Source organism: Danio rerio, chromosome 2 (assembly GCF_049306965.1).
Source record: "Danio rerio strain Tuebingen ecotype United States chromosome 2, GRCz12tu, whole genome shotgun sequence".
NCBI classification, from domain to species: Eukaryota; Metazoa; Chordata; class Actinopteri; order Cypriniformes; family Danionidae; genus Danio; species Danio rerio.
Window position 1 is genome coordinate 16,663,366 of NC_133177.1, and position 15,626 is coordinate 16,678,991.

Below are 15,626 nucleotides of genomic sequence, written 5' to 3' on the forward strand. Positions count from 1 at the left end.
GCTGCCCCAGAAAGAGTGACTCCTTCCCCGCTGACTGTGGTGGCTCAAGTGGGCATGGAAGAATCACCCTGGAGGTCCTTCCCAGGGGTCCCTTAAGTAGCTGAGGCTGCCCCAGAAAGAGTGACTGATTCCTGCTAGTTGGGGCAGCTCGTTTGGGATTGGAAGAAATGCCCTGGAGGTCTTTTCTTGGGCTCCTTCAAGAGCTCAAGCTGCCCCAGAAGGAGTGACTGATGTGGTGGCTCACGCGGGCATGGAAGAAATGCCATGCAAGTCCTTTCCAGGGGTTCCTTTAGAGCTGGAGCTGCCCCAAAAAAGAGTCACTGATTCCCGCTGACTGTGGTGGCTCATACGGGCATGGAAGTCTTTTCCCAAGGCTCAAGCAGGTAAAGGAAGACAGGTTGATCTCCGAGGCCGGCCCAGACAAAATCCTGGTCTGGACTTCTGAAGGGGGGATGGCAACTACACTGACTTGGTCGGAAAAGTCTCTCAAACAGGGGCTTTTCAAGTACCCTCATTGGGCACCAGCGGCCCATAGTCACGTCTCTTTGCCGTATTCAAGCTTGGAGTTTGTTTTTGGTCACCAACGGCTCTTAGTTAAGCCTAAAATGTTATGTCTGTCTGTCTGTCAGCAAATGTGCTGGAGGTTTAAGGGTTAAAAATTAGTACCTGTTATGCTTGCCGACATTGTATTATTTGTGGCGTAGATTGCGGCTCCTACTGCTGACAGTTTGTGGGTATCGCTTCTCGGCCTTTTGGCTAAGATCAAGTGTAGTATCTGTTCTTATCAGTTTAATATCTGATACGTGCCCTACCCGGGCACTATATATTAAATTGATTTTTGCAGCTGGGAGATGGGTTAGGGGCTTGCTCCACCCACTCCACGCATCGACCTGGTATTGCAGTACCTCCGGGAACGGTGCACTCATTAAGCGGTGAACAGCAGAACTAGATTGCATGAAATTTAACATAACGTTAGATTGAATGTAGGGACTTGCGCTTCTTTGCGATTAGGTATCTGTCTTATGCGCTCGTTTAGACAGTGAGCATGAACAACCCTCTTGGCAGGATCCTCTTATTCTAGTCCATGAGCCACGATGCACATATTGCAACTCAGGGAGGAAAAAAAAATAAATAAAAAAAATCCATCCAAAATTCCCAATCAGGACCTAAGTCTGACCTGGGGGATGGTGGGTCCAGAGAGCTGTGGAGAGGATAATTCCCAATCAGGACCCAAGTCTGACCTGGGGGATGGTGGGTCCAGAGAGCTGTGGAGAGGATAATTCCCAATCAGGACCTAAGTCTGACCTGGGGGATGGTGGGTCCAGAGAGCTGTGCAGAGGATTTGAAAAATGGCAAAGCATGAAACCCCCGCTCCTGTCGCATTCACCCAGGGTCCAAAGCGCCGGGCCGGGGCCCCAACTCCCAGCCTACGTGTGGGGACGTCCCGCGCCTAGAGGTACATGCCCCTTTGGGGCACCAGCGGCACGCAAGGCTGGCACCTGCGGTTAACCAAGTCAATGTTCCCGGGCTTAAGTTTGGGCTACCCGGGCACTGCTGGAGAACAGGTGTTCCTCCAGGGTCCCCCACAGGGCAGGTGCTTGCCCCCAGAGAGGGTGAAGATTACCCAGCCAGAGTCAAGGCCAGTGCGGGCAAGGAAAAACGCTCCGGAAAGGGGGGCCCTTAGGAGCTTAAGCGTATCCCCGGGAAAGGGTGACTGATTTCCGGCCAAGCTGGATTGGAAGAAAGGCTCTGGAAGTCCTTCCCATGGAAGGGTCCCTTAAGAGCTGGGTCTGACCCTAAAAAAGGTGATGGTTTCCCGCTAATTGTGGCCATGGAAGTCCTTCCAGGGCGCTTTTGAGAGCTAAAACACACCCCAGAAAGAGTGACCGATTCCTGCTGATTATGGTGGCTCAAGTGGGCATGGAAGAATCGCCCTGGAAGTCCTTCCCACTGGTCCCTTGAGTAGCCGAAGCTGCCCCAGAAAGGGTGACTGATTGCCGCTTGTGGAGGCATCTCGTTTGGGCTTGGAAGAAACGCCCTGGAGGTCTGTTCTTGGGGCCCTTCCAGAGGTCTAGCTGCCCCAGAAAGAGTGACTGATTCCCGCCTATTGTGGCAGCTCGTTTGGGCTTGGAAGAAACGCCCTGGAGGTCTTGTTCTTGGGGTCCTTCAAGAGGTCTAGCTGCCCCAGAAAGAGTGACTGATTCCCGCCTATTGTGGCAGTTGCTGGCAGCTTGTTTTGGCATTCAAGAAACCCTCCATAAGTCTTACCCAGGGGTCCCTTTGGAGCTGAAGCTGCCCCAGACAGGGTGACTGACTCCCGCTTATTGTGGCAGCTCAATTGGGCATGGAAGAAACGCCCTGGAGGTCTTGTTCTTGGGGCCCTTCAAGAGCTCAAGCTGCCCCAGAAAGAGTGACTGATTCCTGCCAGTTGCTGGCAGCTCGTTTTGGCATTCAAGAAACCCTCCGCAAGTCTTACCCAGGGGTCCCTTTAGAGCTGAAGCTGCCCCAGAAAGAGTGACTCCTTCCCCGCTGACTGTGGTGGCTCAAGTGGGCATGGAAGAATCACCCTGGACGTCCTTCCCAATGGTCCCTTGGGCAGCTGAAGCTGCCCCAGACAGGGTGACTGATTCCTGCTAGTTGGGGCAGCACGTTTGGGCATGGAAGAAACGCCCTGGAGGTCTGTTCTTGGGGCCCTTCCAGAGGTCTAGCTGCCCCAGAAAGAGTGACTGATTCCCGCCTATTGTGGCAGCTCGTTTGGGCTTGGAAGAAACGCCCTGGAAGTCCTTCCCACTGGTCCCTTGAGTAGCCGAAGCTGCCCCAGAAAGGGTGACTGATTGCCGCTTGTGGAGGCATCTCGTTTGGGCTTGGAAGAAACGCCCTGGAGGTCTGTTCTTGGGGCCCTTCCAGAGGTCTAGCTGCCCCAGAAAGAGTGACTGATTCCCGCCTATTGTGGCAGCTCGTTTGGGCTTGGAAGAAACGCCCTGGAGGTCTTGTTCTTGGGGTCCTTCAAGAGGTCTAGCTGCCCCAGAAAGAGTGACTGATTCCCGCCTATTGTGGCAGTTGCTGGCAGCTTGTTTTGGCATTCAAGAAACCCTCCATAAGTCTTACCCAGGGGTCCCTTTGGAGCTGAAGCTGCCCCAGACAGGGTGACTGACTCCCGCTTATTGTGGCAGCTCAATTGGGCATGGAAGAAACGCCCTGGAGGTCTTGTTCTTGGGGCCCTTCAAGAGCTCAAGCTGCCCCAGAAAGAGTGACTGATTCCTGCCAGTTGCTGGCAGCTCGTTTTGGCATTCAAGAAACCCTCCGCAAGTCTTACCCAGGGGTCCCTTTAGAGCTGAAGCTGCCCCAGAAAGAGTGACTCCTTCCCCGCTGACTGTGGTGGCTCAAGTGGGCATGGAAGAATCACCCTGGACGTCCTTCCCAATGGTCCCTTGGGCAGCTGAAGCTGCCCCAGACAGGGTGACTGATTCCTGCTAGTTGGGGCAGCACGTTTGGGCATGGAAGAAACGCCCTGGAGGTCTGTTCTTGGGGCCCTTCCAGAGGTCTAGCTGCCCCAGAAAGAGTGACTGATTCCCGCCTATTGTGGCAGCTCGTTTGGGCTTGGAAGAAACGCCCTGGAAGTCCTTCCCACTGGTCCCTTGAGTAGCCGAAGCTGCCCCAGAAAGGGTGACTGATTGCCGCTTGTGGAGGCATCTCGTTTGGGCTTGGAAGAAACGCCCTGGAGGTCTGTTCTTGGGGCCCTTCCAGAGGTCTAGCTGCCCCAGAAAGAGTGACTGATTCCCGCCTATTGTGGCAGCTCGTTTGGGCTTGGAAGAAACGCCCTGGAGGTCTTGTTCTTGGGGTCCTTCAAGAGGTCTAGCTGCCCCAGAAAGAGTGACTGATTCCCGCCTATTGTGGCAGTTGCTGGCAGCTTGTTTTGGCATTCAAGAAACCCTCCATAAGTCTTACCCAGGGGTCCCTTTGGAGCTGAAGCTGCCCCAGACAGGGTGACTGACTCCCGCTTATTGTGGCAGCTCAATTGGGCATGGAAGAAACGCCCTGGAGGTCTTGTTCTTGGGGCCCTTCAAGAGCTCAAGCTGCCCCAGAAAGAGTGACTGATTCCTGCCAGTTGCTGGCAGCTCGTTTTGGCATTCAAGAAACCCTCCGCAAGTCTTACCCAGGGGTCCCTTTAGAGCTGAAGCTGCCCCAGAAAGAGTGACTCCTTCCCCGCTGACTGTGGTGGCTCAAGTGGGCATGGAAGAATCACCCTGGACGTCCTTCCCAATGGTCCCTTGGGCAGCTGAAGCTGCCCCAGACAGGGTGACTGATTCCTGCTAGTTGGGGCAGCACGTTTGGGCATGGAAGAAACGCCCTGGAGGTCTGTTCTTGGGGCCCTTCCAGAGGTCTAGCTGCCCCAGAAAGAGTGACTGATTCCCGCCTATTGTGGCAGCTCGTTTGGGCTTGGAAGAAACGCCCTGGAGGTCTTGTTCTTGGGGTCCTTCAAGAGGTCTAGCTGCCCCAGAAAGAGTGACTGATTCCCGCCTATTGTGGCAGTTGCTGGCAGCTTGTTTTGGCATTCAAGAAACCCTCCATAAGTCTTACCCAGGGGTCCCTTTGGAGCTGAAGCTGCCCCAGACAGGGTGACTGACTCCCGCTTATTGTGGCAGCTCAATTGGGCATGGAAGAAACGCCCTGGAGGTCTTGTTCTTGGGGCCCTTCAAGAGCTCAAGCTGCCCCAGAAAGAGTGACTGATTCCTGCCAGTTGCTGGCAGCTCGTTTTGGCATTCAAGAAACCCTCCGCAAGTCTTACCCAGGGGTCCCTTTAGAGCTGAAGCTGCCCCAGAAAGAGTGACTCCTTCCCCGCTGACTGTGGTGGCTCAAGTGGGCATGGAAGAATCACCCTGGACGTCCTTCCCAATGGTCCCTTGGGCAGCTGAAGCTGCCCCAGACAGGGTGACTGATTCCTGCTAGTTGGGGCAGCACGTTTGGGCATGGAAGAAACGCCCTGGAGGTCTGTTCTTGGGGCCCTTCCAGAGGTCTAGCTGCCCCAGAAAGAGTGACTGATTCCCGCCTATTGTGGCAGCTCGTTTGGGCTTGGAAGAAACGCCCTGGAAGTCCTTCCCACTGGTCCCTTGAGTAGCCGAAGCTGCCCCAGAAAGGGTGACTGATTGCCGCTTGTGGAGGCATCTCGTTTGGGCTTGGAAGAAACGCCCTGGAGGTCTGTTCTTGGGGCCCTTCCAGAGGTCTAGCTGCCCCAGAAAGAGTGACTGATTCCCGCCTATTGTGGCAGCTCGTTTGGGCTTGGAAGAAACGCCCTGGAGGTCTTGTTCTTGGGGTCCTTCAAGAGGTCTAGCTGCCCCAGAAAGAGTGACTGATTCCCGCCTATTGTGGCAGTTGCTGGCAGCTTGTTTTGGCATTCAAGAAACCCTCCATAAGTCTTACCCAGGGGTCCCTTTGGAGCTGAAGCTGCCCCAGACAGGGTGACTGACTCCCGCTTATTGTGGCAGCTCAATTGGGCATGGAAGAAACGCCCTGGAGGTCTTGTTCTTGGGGCCCTTCAAGAGCTCAAGCTGCCCCAGAAAGAGTGACTGATTCCTGCCAGTTGCTGGCAGCTCGTTTTGGCATTCAAGAAACCCTCCGCAAGTCTTACCCAGGGGTCCCTTTAGAGCTGAAGCTGCCCCAGAAAGAGTGACTCCTTCCCCGCTGACTGTGGTGGCTCAAGTGGGCATGGAAGAATCACCCTGGACGTCCTTCCCAATGGTCCCTTGGGCAGCTGAAGCTGCCCCAGACAGGGTGACTGATTCCTGCTAGTTGGGGCAGCACGTTTGGGCATGGAAGAAACGCCCTGGAGGTCTGTTCTTGGGGCCCTTCCAGAGGTCTAGCTGCCCCAGAAAGAGTGACTGATTCCCGCCTATTGTGGCAGCTCGTTTGGGCTTGGAAGAAACGCCCTGGAGGTCTTGTTCTTGGGGTCCTTCAAGAGCTCAAGCTGCCCCAGAAAGAGTGACTGATTCCTGCCAGTTGCTGGCAGCTCGTTTTGGCATTCAAGAAACCCTCCACAAGTCTTACCCAGGGGTCCCTTTAGAGCTGAAGCTGMCCCRGAAAGAGTGACTCCTTCCCCGCTGACTGTGGTGGCTCAAGTGGGCATGGAAGAATCACCCTGGAGGTCCTTCCCAGGGGTCCCTTAAGTAGCTGAGGCTGCCCCAGAAAGAGTGACTGATTCCTGCCAGTTGGGGCAGCTCCTTTGGGCATGGAAGAAATGCCCTGGAGGTCTTTTCTTGGGGTCCTTCAAGAGCTCAAGCTGCCCCGGAAAGAGTGACTGATTCCTGCCAATTGCTGGCAGCTCGTTYGGGCATGGAAGAAATGCCCTGGAGGTATTCTCTTGGGCTCCTTCAAGAGATCAAGCTGCCCCGGAAAGAGTGACATATTCCTGCCAGTTGCTGGCAGCTCGTTAGGGCATTCAAGAAACCCTCTGGAAGTCTTTCCCAGGGGTCCATTTTGAGCTGAAGCCGCCCCCGGAAAGAGTGACTGATTCCCCGCCGACTGTGGTGGCTCAAGTGGGCATGGAAGAAACACCCTGGAGGTCTTTTCTTGGGCTACTTCAMGAGCTCAAGCTGTCCCAGAAAGAGTGACTGATCCCTGCCAGGAGCTGGCAGCTCGCGTGGGCGTTCAAGAAGCCCCCTGGAAGTCTTTTTCCAGGGTTCCCTTCAGAGCTGAAGCTGCCCCCGGAAAGAGTGGCTGGTTCCTGCCAATTGCTGGCAGCTCGTTCGGGCACGCAAGAAACTCTCTGGAGGTCTTTCCCAGGGTTCCCTTTAGAGCTGAAGCTGCCCCAAAAAGAGTGACTGATTCCCGCTGATTGTGGTGGCTCAAGTGGGCATGAAAGAATCACCCTGGAGGTCCTTCCCAATGGTCCCTTAAGTAGCTGAAGCTACCCCACAAAGAGTGACTGATTCCTGCTAGTTGGGGCAGCTCCTTTGGGCATGGAAGAAATGCCCTGGAGGTCTTTTCTTGGGGTCCTTCAAGAGCTCAAGCTGCCCCAGAAAGAGTGACTGATTCCTGCCAGTTGCTGGCAGCTCGTTTTGGCATTCAAGAAACCCTCCGCAAGTCTTACCCAGGGGTCCCTTTAGAGCTGAAGCTGCCCCAGAAAGAGTGACTCCTTCCCCGCTGACTGTGGTGGCTCAAGTGGGCATGGAAGAATCACCCTGGAGGTCCTTCCCAGGGGTCCCTTAAGTAGCTGAGGCTGCCCCAGAAAGAGTGACTGATTCCTGCTAGTTGGGGCAGCTCGTTTGGGATTGGAAGAAATGCCCTGGAGGTCTTTTCTTGGGCTCCTTCAAGAGCTCAAGCTGCCCCAGAAGGAGTGACTGATGTGGTGGCTCACGCGGGCATGGAAGAAATGCCATGCAAGTCCTTTCCAGGGGTTCCTTTAGAGCTGGAGCTGCCCCAAAAAAGAGTCACTGATTCCCGCTGACTGTGGTGGCTCATACGGGCATGGAAGTCTTTTCCCAAGGCTCAAGCAGGTAAAGGAAGACAGGTTGATCTCCGAGGCCGGCCCAGACAAAATCCTGGTCTGGACTTCTGAAGGGGGGATGGCAACTACACTGACTTGGTCGGAAAAGTCTCTCAAACAGGGGCTTTTCAAGTACCCTCATTGGGCACCAGCGGCCCATAGTCACGTCTCTTTGCCGTATTCAAGCTTGGAGTTTGTTTTTGGTCACCAACGGCTCTTAGTTAAGCCTAAAATGTTATGTCTGTCTGTCTGTCAGCAAATGTGCTGGAGGTTTAAGGGTTAAAAATTAGTACCTGTTATGCTTGCCGACATTGTATTATTTGTGGCGTAGATTGCGGCTCCTACTGCTGACAGTTTGTGGGTATCGCTTCTCGGCCTTTTGGCTAAGATCAAGTGTAGTATCTGTTCTTATCAGTTTAATATCTGATACGTGCCCTACCCGGGCACTATATATTAAATTGATTTTTGCAGCTGGGAGATGGGTTAGGGGCTTGCTCCACCCACTCCACGCATCGACCTGGTATTGCAGTACCTCCGGGAACGGTGCACTCATTAAGCGGTGAACAGCAGAACTAGATTGCATGAAATTTAACATAACGTTAGATTGAATGTAGGGACTTGCGCTTCTTTGCGATTAGGTATCTGTCTTATGCGCTCGTTTAGACAGTGAGCATGAACAACCCTCTTGGCAGGATCCTCTTATTCTAGTCCATGAGCCACGATGCACATATTGCAACTCAGGGAGGAAAAAAAAATAAATAAAAAAAATCCATCCAAAATTCCCAATCAGGACCTAAGTCTGACCTGGGGGATGGTGGGTCCAGAGAGCTGTGGAGAGGATAATTCCCAATCAGGACCCAAGTCTGACCTGGGGGATGGTGGGTCCAGAGAGCTGTGGAGAGGATAATTCCCAATCAGGACCTAAGTCTGACCTGGGGGATGGTGGGTCCAGAGAGCTGTGCAGAGGATTTGAAAAATGGCAAAGCATGAAACCCCCGCTCCTGTCGCATTCACCCAGGGTCCAAAGCGCCGGGCCGGGGCCCCAACTCCCAGCCTACGTGTGGGGACGTCCCGCGCCTAGAGGTACATGCCCCTTTGGGGCACCAGCGGCACGCAAGGCTGGCACCTGCGGTTAACCAAGTCAATGTTCCCGGGCTTAAGTTTGGGCTACCCGGGCACTGCTGGAGAACAGGTGTTCCTCCAGGGTCCCCCACAGGGCAGGTGCTTGCCCCCAGAGAGGGTGAAGATTACCCAGCCAGAGTCAAGGCCAGTGCGGGCAAGGAAAAACGCTCCGGAAAGGGGGGCCCTTAGGAGCTTAAGCGTATCCCCGGGAAAGGGTGACTGATTTCCGGCCAAGCTGGATTGGAAGAAAGGCTCTGGAAGTCCTTCCCATGGAAGGGTCCCTTAAGAGCTGGGTCTGACCCTAAAAAAGGTGATGGTTTCCCGCTAATTGTGGCCATGGAAGTCCTTCCAGGGCGCTTTTGAGAGCTAAAACACACCCCAGAAAGAGTGACCGATTCCTGCTGATTATGGTGGCTCAAGTGGGCATGGAAGAATCGCCCTGGAAGTCCTTCCCACTGGTCCCTTGAGTAGCCGAAGCTGCCCCAGAAAGGGTGACTGATTGCCGCTTGTGGAGGCATCTCGTTTGGGCTTGGAAGAAACGCCCTGGAGGTCTGTTCTTGGGGCCCTTCCAGAGGTCTAGCTGCCCCAGAAAGAGTGACTGATTCCCGCCTATTGTGGCAGCTCGTTTGGGCTTGGAAGAAACGCCCTGGAGGTCTTGTTCTTGGGGTCCTTCAAGAGGTCTAGCTGCCCCAGAAAGAGTGACTGATTCCCGCCTATTGTGGCAGTTGCTGGCAGCTTGTTTTGGCATTCAAGAAACCCTCCATAAGTCTTACCCAGGGGTCCCTTTGGAGCTGAAGCTGCCCCAGACAGGGTGACTGACTCCCGCTTATTGTGGCAGCTCAATTGGGCATGGAAGAAACGCCCTGGAGGTCTTGTTCTTGGGGCCCTTCAAGAGCTCAAGCTGCCCCAGAAAGAGTGACTGATTCCTGCCAGTTGCTGGCAGCTCGTTTTGGCATTCAAGAAACCCTCCGCAAGTCTTACCCAGGGGTCCCTTTAGAGCTGAAGCTGCCCCAGAAAGAGTGACTCCTTCCCCGCTGACTGTGGTGGCTCAAGTGGGCATGGAAGAATCACCCTGGACGTCCTTCCCAATGGTCCCTTGGGCAGCTGAAGCTGCCCCAGACAGGGTGACTGATTCCTGCTAGTTGGGGCAGCACGTTTGGGCATGGAAGAAACGCCCTGGAGGTCTGTTCTTGGGGCCCTTCCAGAGGTCTAGCTGCCCCAGAAAGAGTGACTGATTCCCGCCTATTGTGGCAGCTCGTTTGGGCTTGGAAGAAACGCCCTGGAAGTCCTTCCCACTGGTCCCTTGAGTAGCCGAAGCTGCCCCAGAAAGGGTGACTGATTGCCGCTTGTGGAGGCATCTCGTTTGGGCTTGGAAGAAACGCCCTGGAGGTCTGTTCTTGGGGCCCTTCCAGAGGTCTAGCTGCCCCAGAAAGAGTGACTGATTCCCGCCTATTGTGGCAGCTCGTTTGGGCTTGGAAGAAACGCCCTGGAGGTCTTGTTCTTGGGGTCCTTCAAGAGGTCTAGCTGCCCCAGAAAGAGTGACTGATTCCCGCCTATTGTGGCAGTTGCTGGCAGCTTGTTTTGGCATTCAAGAAACCCTCCATAAGTCTTACCCAGGGGTCCCTTTGGAGCTGAAGCTGCCCCAGACAGGGTGACTGACTCCCGCTTATTGTGGCAGCTCAATTGGGCATGGAAGAAACGCCCTGGAGGTCTTGTTCTTGGGGCCCTTCAAGAGCTCAAGCTGCCCCAGAAAGAGTGACTGATTCCTGCCAGTTGCTGGCAGCTCGTTTTGGCATTCAAGAAACCCTCCGCAAGTCTTACCCAGGGGTCCCTTTAGAGCTGAAGCTGCCCCAGAAAGAGTGACTCCTTCCCCGCTGACTGTGGTGGCTCAAGTGGGCATGGAAGAATCACCCTGGACGTCCTTCCCAATGGTCCCTTGGGCAGCTGAAGCTGCCCCAGACAGGGTGACTGATTCCTGCTAGTTGGGGCAGCACGTTTGGGCATGGAAGAAACGCCCTGGAGGTCTGTTCTTGGGGCCCTTCCAGAGGTCTAGCTGCCCCAGAAAGAGTGACTGATTCCCGCCTATTGTGGCAGCTCGTTTGGGCTTGGAAGAAACGCCCTGGAAGTCCTTCCCACTGGTCCCTTGAGTAGCCGAAGCTGCCCCAGAAAGGGTGACTGATTGCCGCTTGTGGAGGCATCTCGTTTGGGCTTGGAAGAAACGCCCTGGAGGTCTGTTCTTGGGGCCCTTCCAGAGGTCTAGCTGCCCCAGAAAGAGTGACTGATTCCCGCCTATTGTGGCAGCTCGTTTGGGCTTGGAAGAAACGCCCTGGAGGTCTTGTTCTTGGGGTCCTTCAAGAGGTCTAGCTGCCCCAGAAAGAGTGACTGATTCCCGCCTATTGTGGCAGTTGCTGGCAGCTTGTTTTGGCATTCAAGAAACCCTCCATAAGTCTTACCCAGGGGTCCCTTTGGAGCTGAAGCTGCCCCAGACAGGGTGACTGACTCCCGCTTATTGTGGCAGCTCAATTGGGCATGGAAGAAACGCCCTGGAGGTCTTGTTCTTGGGGCCCTTCAAGAGCTCAAGCTGCCCCAGAAAGAGTGACTGATTCCTGCCAGTTGCTGGCAGCTCGTTTTGGCATTCAAGAAACCCTCCGCAAGTCTTACCCAGGGGTCCCTTTAGAGCTGAAGCTGCCCCAGAAAGAGTGACTCCTTCCCCGCTGACTGTGGTGGCTCAAGTGGGCATGGAAGAATCACCCTGGACGTCCTTCCCAATGGTCCCTTGGGCAGCTGAAGCTGCCCCAGACAGGGTGACTGATTCCTGCTAGTTGGGGCAGCACGTTTGGGCATGGAAGAAACGCCCTGGAGGTCTGTTCTTGGGGCCCTTCCAGAGGTCTAGCTGCCCCAGAAAGAGTGACTGATTCCCGCCTATTGTGGCAGCTCGTTTGGGCTTGGAAGAAACGCCCTGGAGGTCTTGTTCTTGGGGTCCTTCAAGAGGTCTAGCTGCCCCAGAAAGAGTGACTGATTCCCGCCTATTGTGGCAGTTGCTGGCAGCTTGTTTTGGCATTCAAGAAACCCTCCATAAGTCTTACCCAGGGGTCCCTTTGGAGCTGAAGCTGCCCCAGACAGGGTGACTGACTCCCGCTTATTGTGGCAGCTCAATTGGGCATGGAAGAAACGCCCTGGAGGTCTTGTTCTTGGGGCCCTTCAAGAGCTCAAGCTGCCCCAGAAAGAGTGACTGATTCCTGCCAGTTGCTGGCAGCTCGTTTTGGCATTCAAGAAACCCTCCGCAAGTCTTACCCAGGGGTCCCTTTAGAGCTGAAGCTGCCCCAGAAAGAGTGACTCCTTCCCCGCTGACTGTGGTGGCTCAAGTGGGCATGGAAGAATCACCCTGGACGTCCTTCCCAATGGTCCCTTGGGCAGCTGAAGCTGCCCCAGACAGGGTGACTGATTCCTGCTAGTTGGGGCAGCACGTTTGGGCATGGAAGAAACGCCCTGGAGGTCTGTTCTTGGGGCCCTTCCAGAGGTCTAGCTGCCCCAGAAAGAGTGACTGATTCCCGCCTATTGTGGCAGCTCGTTTGGGCTTGGAAGAAACGCCCTGGAAGTCCTTCCCACTGGTCCCTTGAGTAGCCGAAGCTGCCCCAGAAAGGGTGACTGATTGCCGCTTGTGGAGGCATCTCGTTTGGGCTTGGAAGAAACGCCCTGGAGGTCTGTTCTTGGGGCCCTTCCAGAGGTCTAGCTGCCCCAGAAAGAGTGACTGATTCCCGCCTATTGTGGCAGCTCGTTTGGGCTTGGAAGAAACGCCCTGGAGGTCTTGTTCTTGGGGTCCTTCAAGAGGTCTAGCTGCCCCAGAAAGAGTGACTGATTCCCGCCTATTGTGGCAGTTGCTGGCAGCTTGTTTTGGCATTCAAGAAACCCTCCATAAGTCTTACCCAGGGGTCCCTTTGGAGCTGAAGCTGCCCCAGACAGGGTGACTGACTCCCGCTTATTGTGGCAGCTCAATTGGGCATGGAAGAAACGCCCTGGAGGTCTTGTTCTTGGGGCCCTTCAAGAGCTCAAGCTGCCCCAGAAAGAGTGACTGATTCCTGCCAGTTGCTGGCAGCTCGTTTTGGCATTCAAGAAACCCTCCGCAAGTCTTACCCAGGGGTCCCTTTAGAGCTGAAGCTGCCCCAGAAAGAGTGACTCCTTCCCCGCTGACTGTGGTGGCTCAAGTGGGCATGGAAGAATCACCCTGGACGTCCTTCCCAATGGTCCCTTGGGCAGCTGAAGCTGCCCCAGACAGGGTGACTGATTCCTGCTAGTTGGGGCAGCACGTTTGGGCATGGAAGAAACGCCCTGGAGGTCTGTTCTTGGGGCCCTTCCAGAGGTCTAGCTGCCCCAGAAAGAGTGACTGATTCCCGCCTATTGTGGCAGCTCGTTTGGGCTTGGAAGAAACGCCCTGGAGGTCTTGTTCTTGGGGTCCTTCAAGAGCTCAAGCTGCCCCAGAAAGAGTGACTGATTCCTGCCAGTTGCTGGCAGCTCGTTTTGGCATTCAAGAAACCCTCCACAAGTCTTACCCAGGGGTCCCTTTAGAGCTGAAGCTGAACCCGGAAAGAGTGACTCCTTCCCCGCTGACTGTGGTGGCTCAAGTGGGCATGGAAGAATCACCCTGGAGGTCCTTCCCAGGGGTCCCTTAAGTAGCTGAGGCTGCCCCAGAAAGAGTGACTGATTCCTGCCAGTTGGGGCAGCTCCTTTGGGCATGGAAGAAATGCCCTGGAGGTCTTTTCTTGGGGTCCTTCAAGAGCTCAAGCTGCCCCGGAAAGAGTGACTGATTCCTGCCAATTGCTGGCAGCTCGTTCGGGCATGGAAGAAATGCCCTGGAGGTATTCTCTTGGGCTCCTTCAAGAGATCAAGCTGCCCCGGAAAGAGTGACATATTCCTGCCAGTTGCTGGCAGCTCGTTAGGGCATTCAAGAAACCCTCTGGAAGTCTTTCCCAGGGGTCCATTTTGAGCTGAAGCCGCCCCCGGAAAGAGTGACTGATTCCCCGCCGACTGTGGTGGCTCAAGTGGGCATGGAAGAAACACCCTGGAGGTCTTTTCTTGGGCTACTTCAAGAGCTCAAGCTGTCCCAGAAAGAGTGACTGATCCCTGCCAGGAGCTGGCAGCTCGCGTGGGCGTTCAAGAAGCCCCCTGGAAGTCTTTTTCCAGGGTTCCCTTCAGAGCTGAAGCTGCCCCCGGAAAGAGTGGCTGGTTCCTGCCAATTGCTGGCAGCTCGTTCGGGCACGCAAGAAACTCTCTGGAGGTCTTTCCCAGGGTTCCCTTTAGAGCTGAAGCTGCCCCAAAAAGAGTGACTGATTCCCGCTGATTGTGGTGGCTCAAGTGGGCATGAAAGAATCACCCTGGAGGTCCTTCCCAATGGTCCCTTAAGTAGCTGAAGCTACCCCACAAAGAGTGACTGATTCCTGCTAGTTGGGGCAGCTCCTTTGGGCATGGAAGAAATGCCCTGGAGGTCTTTTCTTGGGGTCCTTCAAGAGCTCAAGCTGCCCCAGAAAGAGTGACTGATTCCTGCCAGTTGCTGGCAGCTCGTTTTGGCATTCAAGAAACCCTCCGCAAGTCTTACCCAGGGGTCCCTTTAGAGCTGAAGCTGCCCCAGAAAGAGTGACTCCTTCCCCGCTGACTGTGGTGGCTCAAGTGGGCATGGAAGAATCACCCTGGAGGTCCTTCCCAGGGGTCCCTTAAGTAGCTGAGGCTGCCCCAGAAAGAGTGACTGATTCCTGCTAGTTGGGGCAGCTCGTTTGGGATTGGAAGAAATGCCCTGGAGGTCTTTTCTTGGGCTCCTTCAAGAGCTCAAGCTGCCCCAGAAGGAGTGACTGATGTGGTGGCTCACGCGGGCATGGAAGAAATGCCATGCAAGTCCTTTCCAGGGGTTCCTTTAGAGCTGGAGCTGCCCCAAAAAAGAGTCACTGATTCCCGCTGACTGTGGTGGCTCATACGGGCATGGAAGTCTTTTCCCAAGGCTCAAGCAGGTAAAGGAAGACAGGTTGATCTCCGAGGCCGGCCCAGACAAAATCCTGGTCTGGACTTCTGAAGGGGGGATGGCAACTACACTGACTTGGTCGGAAAAGTCTCTCAAACAGGGGCTTTTCAAGTACCCTCATTGGGCACCAGCGGCCCATAGTCACGTCTCTTTGCCGTATTCAAGCTTGGAGTTTGTTTTTGGTCACCAACGGCTCTTAGTTAAGCCTAAAATGTTATGTCTGTCTGTCTGTCAGCAAATGTGCTGGAGGTTTAAGGGTTAAAAATTAGTACCTGTTATGCTTGCCGACATTGTATTATTTGTGGCGTAGATTGCGGCTCCTACTGCTGACAGTTTGTGGGTATCGCTTCTCGGCCTTTTGGCTAAGATCAAGTGTAGTATCTGTTCTTATCAGTTTAATATCTGATACGTGCCCTACCCGGGCACTATATATTAAATTGATTTTTGCAGCTGGGAGATGGGTTAGGGGCTTGCTCCACCCACTCCACGCATCGACCTGGTATTGCAGTACCTCCGGGAACGGTGCACTCATTAAGCGGTGAACAGCAGAACTAGATTGCATGAAATTTAACATAACGTTAGATTGAATGTAGGGACTTGCGCTTCTTTGCGATTAGGTATCTGTCTTATGCGCTCGTTTAGACAGTGAGCATGAACAACCCTCTTGGCAGGATCCTCTTATTCTAGTCCATGAGCCACGATGCACATATTGCAACTCAGGGAGGAAAAAAAAATAAATAAAAAAAATCCATCCAAAATTCCCAATCAGGACCTAAGTCTGACCTGGGGGATGGTGGGTCCAGAGAGCTGTGGAGAGGATAATTCCCAATCAGGACCCAAGTCTGACCTGGGGGATGGTGGGTCCAGAGAGCTGTGGAGAGGATAATTCCCAATCAGGACCTAAGTCTGACCTGGGGGATGGTGGGTCCAGAGAGCTGTGCAGAGGATTTGAAAAATGGCAAAGCATGAAACCCCCGCTCCTGTCGCATTCACCCAGGGTCCAAAGCGCCG

The 15,626-nt window shown here is 54.5% G+C and overlaps 3 non-coding genes across 3 annotated transcripts; all 3 read left to right on the forward strand.

Moving 5' to 3' along the window:
* Positions 1–736: 736 nt before the first annotated feature.
* Positions 737–927, forward strand: LOC141379308 (U2 spliceosomal RNA). The gene has a single exon (XR_012395857.1). It is a non-coding gene; the product is annotated as a U2 spliceosomal RNA (small nuclear RNA).
* Positions 928–7,846: 6,919 nt separating this feature from the next.
* LOC141379309 (U2 spliceosomal RNA) lies at positions 7,847–8,037 on the forward strand. Its single transcript, XR_012395858.1, has one exon. It is a non-coding gene; the product is annotated as a U2 spliceosomal RNA (small nuclear RNA).
* Positions 8,038–14,957: 6,920 nt separating this feature from the next.
* LOC141379310 (U2 spliceosomal RNA) lies at positions 14,958–15,148 on the forward strand. The gene has a single exon (XR_012395859.1). It is a non-coding gene; the product is annotated as a U2 spliceosomal RNA (small nuclear RNA).
* The last annotated feature ends 478 nt before the right edge of the window (positions 15,149–15,626 follow it).